The 7662-nt window shown below is 44.0% G+C and overlaps 1 pseudogene across 1 annotated transcript; it reads right to left on the bottom strand.

Annotated features, from left to right (window-relative positions):
- Positions 1 to 4072: 4072 nt before the first annotated feature.
- Positions 4073 to 7116, bottom strand: LOC309647767 (acyl-protein thioesterase 1 pseudogene; annotated as a pseudogene). Its single transcript has one exon. The product of its transcript is annotated as an acyl-protein thioesterase 1 pseudogene (transcript).
- Between the last annotated feature and the right edge of the window lie 546 nt (positions 7117 to 7662).

Raw genomic sequence — 7662 nt, 5'->3', positions numbered from 1 at the left:
CGGCCAGAGCACCGAGACACTGTCAGCCACACAGCTCAGAAGAAAAGCGAGAAAAAAAGAAAGAAAGAAAGAAAAAAGAAAGAATGAAGAAAGAGAGAAAGAGAGAAAGAAAAATAAAATAAAGTTATTAAAATAAAGAATTAAAAAATTATTAAAAATAAAAAAATTAGAAAGTAATTTAAAAAAGAAAAAAAAGAAAGAAAGAAGAGAGCAGCCAAACCCAAAAACAAATCCACCAATGATAACAAGTACTAAAAACTATACTTAAAAGAAACAAAAACAAAACAACAACAACAAAAAAAACGGACAGACAGAGCCCTAGGACAAATGGTAAAAGCAAAGCTATACAGACAAAATCACACAAAGAAGCATACACATACACACTCACAAAAAGAGAAAAAGGAAAAATATATATTTATATATAAAAAATAAAAGGAGGAAGAGAACCAAATCAATAAACAAACCTACCAATGATAATAAACTCTAAATACTAAACTAAGATAAGTATAAAACCAGAAACAAATTAGATGCAGAAAGCAAACCCCAAGTCGTCAGTTGCTCCCAAAGTCCACCGCCTCAATTTTGGGATGGTTCGTTGTCTGTTCAGGTATTCCACAGATGCAGGGTACATCAAGTTGATCGTGGAGATTTAATCCACTGCTCCTGAGGCTGCTGGGAGAAATTTCCCTTTCTCTTCTTTGTTCGCACAGCTCCTGGGGTTCAGCTTTGGGTTTGGCCCCACCTCTGTGTGTAGGTTGCCTGAGGGCATCTGTTCTTTGCTCAGACAGGACGGGTTAAAGTAGAAGCTGATAGGGTGCTCTGGCTCCCTCAGGCCAGGGGAAGGGTGGGGTACAAAATGCAGGGCAAGCCTGCTGCGGCAGAGGCCAGCGTGATGTTGCACCAGCCTGAGGCGCGCCATGTGTTCTCCCAGGGAAGTTGTCCCTGGATCACAGGACCCTGGCAGTGGCGGGCTACACAGGCTCCTGGGAGGGGAGGTGTGGATACTGACCTGTGCTTGCACACAGGTTTCTTGGTGGCTGCAGCAGCAGTCTTAGCATTTCATGCCCATCTCTGGGGTCCTTGCTGATAGCTGCAGCTCACGCCCATCTCTGTAGCTCATTTAGGCGGTGTTCTGAATCCCCTCTCCTTGTGCACCCTTAAACAGTGGTCTCTTGCCTCTTAAGCAGGTCCAGACTTTTTCCTGGACTCCCTCCCAGCTAGCTGTGGCACACTAGCCCCCTTCAGGCTGTGTTCACGCCGCCAACCCCAGTCCTCTTCCTGGGATCCGACCTCCGAAGCCCGAGCCTCAGGTCCCAGCCCCGGCCCACCCCAGCGGGTGAGCAGACAAGCCTCTCAGGCTGGTGAGTGCTGGTCAGCACCGATCCTCCGTGCGGGAATCTCTCCACTTTGCCCTCCGCACCCCTGTTGCTGCTCTCTCCTCCGTGGCTCCGAAGCTTCCCCCATCCGCCACCTGCAGTCTCCGCCAGTGAAGGGGGTTCCTAGTGTGTGGAAACTTTTCCTCCTTCACAGCTCCCTCCCACTGGTGCAGGTCCCATCCCTGTTCTTTTGTCTCTGTTTTTCTTTTTTCTTTTGCCTACCCAGGTACGTGGGGAGTTTCTTGCCTTTTGGGGAGTCTGAGGTCTTCTGCCAGCGTTCAGTAGGTGTTCTGTAGGAGTTGTTCCACATGTAGATGTATTTCTGACGTATTTGTGGGAAGGAAGGTGATCTCCACGTCTTACTCCTCCGCCATCTTGAAGGTCTCCCTATTTATTTTATTTTTGGCTGTGTTGCATCTTCATTGCTGCGCATGCTTTCTCTAGTTGCAGCGAGTGGGGGCTACTCCTCGTTGTGCTACAGGGTCTCTAGGCATGCTGGCTTCAGTAGTTGTGGCTCACAGGCTGTAGAGCGCAGGCTTAGTAGTTGTGGTGCATGGTCTTTTTTGTTCCGCAGCATGTGAGATCTTCCCAGACCAGGGCTCGAACCCATGTCCCTTGCATTGGCAGGCGTATTCTTAACCACTGCACCACCAGGGAAGTCCCACAACTTCGTATTTCTGATCCCAAGTTTTCCTTCCTGGTTTTTTGCTCTTCTGTGGATTCCTTGGGAGCTAATTTGAGTTCCTTCTCTTGTTCTACCTGGGAAATCCCGCCCACAACCATTGCTCCAGCATCACAGTGCAAGAATGACATCCGTTTATCTCTAAGGCTGTGTCTACATTCCTGAGTTCAAGACCCATATTTTTAATTAATTAATTAATTAATTTATGGCTGCATTGGGTCTTCATTGCTGCACACGGGTTTTCTCTAGTTGCGGTGAGCGGGGACTTCTCTTCATTGAGGTGTGCAGCCTTCTCACAGCAGTGGCTTCTCTTGTTGTGGAGCACAGGCTCTAGGCACGTGGGCTTCAGTAGTTGTGGCTCGTGGGCTCTAGAGCGCAGGCTCAGTAGTTGTGGTGCATGGGCTTAGTTGCTCCGTGGCATGTGGGATCTTCCCGGACCAGGGCTGGAACCCGTGTCCCCTGCATTGGCAGGCAGATTCTTAACCACTGCGCCACCAGGGAAGCCCCGGATACTTTTTTTTATTTTTTACTTTTTGGCCACGCCACCTGGCGCAGCTTGCGGGACCTTAGTTCCCCGACCAGGGATCAAACGCGTGCCCCCTGCAGTGGAAGCACAGAGTCTTAACCACTGGACTGCCAGGGAAGTCCCTGAGGACCAGTTATTTAAATGCAAAGGCTTTGGGGATAGGTCAGTGAGAACAATCGAATAAAGTAGCATTATGCTTCAGGCCCATAGGGTACATCTCATTCCAGTGGGGATCATTTGATGGAAACATGAAAGACTACAGTTAACTGACTGTGAGCCCTGCCCCGCACCGCCCTCCCCCCACCCCTGCCCCACATTGGTCTAAGAATAACCATCCAAGGGTCTTCTCCCATGGAGGAAGGTGGAGAGTCAAGATAACAGGAAAGTCATCACCAGACATCACACCTGTGTTCTAGCTCCCAGAGGGCAGAAAGGATCCTCAGGTCTCTGCTAAATCCAGAGGGATAGCCTAGCTCTTCACAGGCTGCCTGCCTCAGCGTCATGACGTAAGAGGAAACATGAAAAGCAAAGACTGGAAGTCCCACCATTATCCTTCCCTCTGCATCTCCAGAACCATCCAGGAATCACCTTGGCACAGGATGACTCCTGTGGCCTTTTAAAGACTGGATTGCGGTGCCATTTCCAAATGTGCACACGGTCTAGAGAGAAGCCCCCTTGAGGAGAATGGGGTGAAAACGTCACCACACTCCCACTCTTCAAGGCCTGGAAGAGGACTAGCAGGTAGAATTGTAGAGCACCGAGCAGTGTCCTTGGGGAGAAACAAGACATCCACCATCTCGCTGGCTTTGCATTTTGGAGAGTATAAGATGAGACAAAGGGTGCCTGAGAAATCAGATCAATTGAATACTCCGTTCTCCAAAATCTCAACAATTTAATTAAACAACAGGGTTGATCTTGGCGCTCTCAAGGAGCTCTTTTTAATTAAACTTTGCATTTCTTCGCGCTGCGCTGCGGTGGCATTCCAGGGTAGCATTTGGCTTTGAATGAGCCGTCATTTTGTCCACCCATGATGGTTCAGAAAAGTCCCACTGCTGAGTTAACAGAATTCTTTTTTTTTTTGAAGACAGCAATATTATTATTTATTGACACTTAGAAGCATTATCCTATTATTAGGAATAATGTAATAACACCTCATGCTTATTATGTATTATAATCATTAAGTACATATGAACACATATAATAAAAATACAGATACTGCATGGTGACTAAGTAATTTGGGAATAAGTCCAGAGTCTAAGTCACAGCATGCATAAACTATTTATGTCTTAACTGCTCACTTATACCTGAATAAGTTTTCATTAAGCATACTAATAATTTTCAAGTGATGTAATAAAAAGTCTGGTTGCAGTATTTTATTATTTTTCTTAATTACATTTGGGAGAAAGATGCTAGCTGCTTCACCTATTTTAATACTAGTATATTCTGGATCGTATTATACAAATACATACATAGAAACTTAAATGATCATAAATTTCCCATGAGGAGATTTATTTAGTCTGTGTCATTGGTGTGTATTTGCAAAACATGTTAACACTGCAAACATTAGAGGTTTTAAGATTGGGCACAGGAAAAAGTTTTACTCAACGAGGATGATGTTGGTGTGCACTTCTCCACAAGGCCTCTTAGCGACGTCAATCAATGGGAGGTAGGAGTTTATCAATGAACTGCTTGATATCCATCACTTCCTGTTGACATGAACTGTGCATCATGCCGCCATAGGTTTTGAAGGTTACATTGGCTGGATTTACCAATGTTTTTAGCCTTTCAGCAGTAAAAGAACCAAACATTAGGGGAACTAAAGGACCCAAATCTCCATGGCACTGAAGAATAGAAATGTCTCTATTCACGCCACTGATAGGACCCCATGGAAAGGAAGCCCGCAGCTGAGAGCTGCGACGCTGGCCAGCTTCTGCTGTGCGGTCAGTGCCCGTGTACAGAAATAAAGCCCCTCCCTGAGAAATCCTCCCCAAATAATTCTGTTAGAAGGAATGCCATTCTTCACCTCTTGCTCTGTCAAAGCTTTTACACTTTCTGCTGCCTGTTTAATTCCAGTTTCATCTTCCTGTGAACCTAGTGAAAGCCCAATAATGTCAAACCAAGAAGGCATGGCCATGTTCATATTTAATGTTACAGGCATAACCGGTGCGTGCGGGCAGATGTATTTGATGTGGGTGCTTCTGATACCTGCAAAGGCTTCTGCCCACCCATGCCCTGTGTCTCCCAATCCATGAAGGAAAATCACCGCGGCGGTAGCCTTCCGGACGGCGTGCACGATGGCGGGAAGCGGGGCCGACATGTTACTGCCGCAGATACACCTGCCCTACCGACCGCGCGTCGGAAGCGGAAGGCGGAGCCAGCGCCACGCCGCGGCCCAAGGGCGCGCGCTCAGGCGCGTGCGCGCAACAGAATCCTTAAATGTGAATATCGCTGACTCTTCATTTTCACCCATATTCAGAAACTTTCATTAGGGTTAATGAAACTTGCGTGTTATTTTATTTATTCTTTTGCGGGCTGTCTGCAAAATATCTGCCTCTACATAGAACTCAGATGTTGACTAAGTTTCAGGTCAAATTTCAGTCCTTTCATCTGTAAAATGGTGTCACAATTCTCACTCTTAATGCAAAATTATTTTACATTTTGGGTGAGGACATGACAAAAAAAAAAAAAAAGCTCATGACAATGTGTGTGGCATGACCTCTAAAGCATACTAGCCAGAATTCATGAGAGCTGGGCTACTAATCACCTTGCACGAAAGTGAAGATGCTGCCACTGTATAAATTGCTTGTAAAATTGCTAATGTATCAATATTAAGGATTAGAGTGGAGAGAATCCCATCTAGGGTAAAAAGGACATCAAATTATTATGTAGACATTATTCTCATAAACTACTCATCTTCTGACTGGGAGAGGGCTTTGTACACATTGCAGAAAACTGATTGACAGGTGAGAAAGAGAGGATGCGATTAGGAAAGGTGGGTGAATGGAGGTGGATGGTGTGGTAATTGCCTCCCTATGATACTGACTGTAATAATTTGACTATATGACCATTTTCTGCTCTGTAAAAACATACTTCACATAAACCCCCTATTTCAGCCGAATTCTCTACACGTGTATATATAATCCAAATGCCTCCGTCTAAACTCTTGGAAAAAAATGAGTCAGAACAGCATAGATTTCAAATTGGAAACAAAATACATCAAAGTAATTCATATTATTAAAATCCAAGATCAACCATGTTGGGGTTAAAAATATTACTTTAATCTTCCCAACAAATTTTGTTATAGGATGTTCTTTTAGAGTGTGGCAAAACAAACTCCTAAAACCGATCACCAGAATTTAAAAAAAATAATTTGCAACACGGGAAGTCTGGCGAAACTCTTTTTTGCTCTGCTATAAGCATTAATATGTTGTGCTTTGGGAAACTTCATGTATTTTACAGCTAATGCTAAATACGCCAGAAGTAATTGCATTATAATGTGTATATAAGAAACAAGAGGGACTTCCCTGGTGGTCCAGTGGTTAAGTGCCTTCCACTGCCGGGGACGCAGGTTCGATCCCTGGTCGGGGAACTAAGATCCCACAGGCCGCGGGGCAACTAAGCCCACGCGCTCTAGAGCCTGCGCGCCACAACTAGAGAGAATCCCACATGCCACAAGGACGAACCGGCATGCTGCAATTAAGACCTGATGCAGCCAAATAAATAAATATTAAAAAAAAAAAATGAACAAGAAATTTTAAGTTGGGGAAGAACCAAGAGGGTTTTCAAAGTTGAGTTTCTTCTTTTTGAATACAACCACAAGATTCATATGTCTTTTTTCTTCTCCATATAAAAGTAGAGTAATTCTGGTTGCTTTGTGTTGCTGTCTTTGCGGATTTGCTTCTAATGACTAGTCATAAGCAATTAAAAATTTTTTCTTTTATTTTTTACTCCTATGGGAAAACCATGGCCTCTCTAGAGCATGCTTTGCTTCAAAACTGACTAATGTCGAGATTATCTACATTGTTAATGAACACAAGTGGCTTGAAATGTTATACAGGGAAATCTATTCCTCTTAAGAACAAGATCAGGAACATAGCAACGGAGAAGATAAACCTTTTCATAATAACAAATGAACAACCATGGGAGAAAAGAGCTGAGATCTCTTTCTAGCACAAAACAAGAAACTAAACTAGTAAAGGAAAAGAACTATCGTTAGTCCTATAACCTGAAATGTAAAGTGGATCCTGAGCCTCACTTTCACTGTAATTTTCTAAACTTTTGGAAAATGGACTTTCTAAGCAGGGCATTCTGAATGTACACATATAATGGACTTTACCAGGTAGATGCAATTGATGTTATGATTACTCACCAACATCTTTAGCTAGTGGAGGATGTGGGTAGCATTATTTTATACAGGTCAAAACCCATTAAAAATAAACTCCGAAGTCAAATAACAAAATACATGTGAAAGGTTTTTTTTTAATTAATTAATTAATTAATTAATTAATTTTTTGCTGTGTTGGGTCTTTGTTGCTGTGTTGGGTCTTTGTGGCGTTCTGTAGTTGTGGTGAGCGGGGGCTACTCTTTGTTGTGGTGCGCAGGCTTCTCATTGTGGTGGCTTCTCGTTGCGGAGCATGGGCTCTAGGCATGCGAGCTTCAGTAGTTGTGGCACATGGGCTCAGTAGTTGTGGCTCGCAGGCTCTAGAGTGCAGGCTCAGTAGTTGTGGCGAATAGGCTTAGTTGCTCCGCGGCATGTGGGACCTTCCCGGACCAGGGATCAAACCCGTGTCCCCTGAATTGGCAGGCAGATTCTTAACCACTGCACCACCAGGGAAGTTCCATGAAAAATATTTTGAATGTTAAAAATGCAAGGCCAATGTAAGAAAGTATTGTGTTATGTCAAATATAGGGAGAACATATGGCCATGGCTTGGGACTCATTTTTAGATGGAAGTTCCAGAGATATTTATTCTGAACAAAAATAACCAGTACATTTATCCTTTGCCATTGAATTTGAAGAAAGAAAGAGAGGAGAAAAGAAACTGAAATTTGTATTAGTCAGGACTCTGTTTTCAGATA

Source organism: Balaenoptera physalus (genome assembly GCF_965194825.1).
Source record: "Balaenoptera physalus genome assembly, chromosome: 18".
Taxonomy (NCBI): domain Eukaryota; kingdom Metazoa; phylum Chordata; class Mammalia; order Artiodactyla; family Balaenopteridae; genus Balaenoptera; species Balaenoptera physalus.
This window is presented reverse-complemented; position numbering and strand designations above follow the sequence as displayed.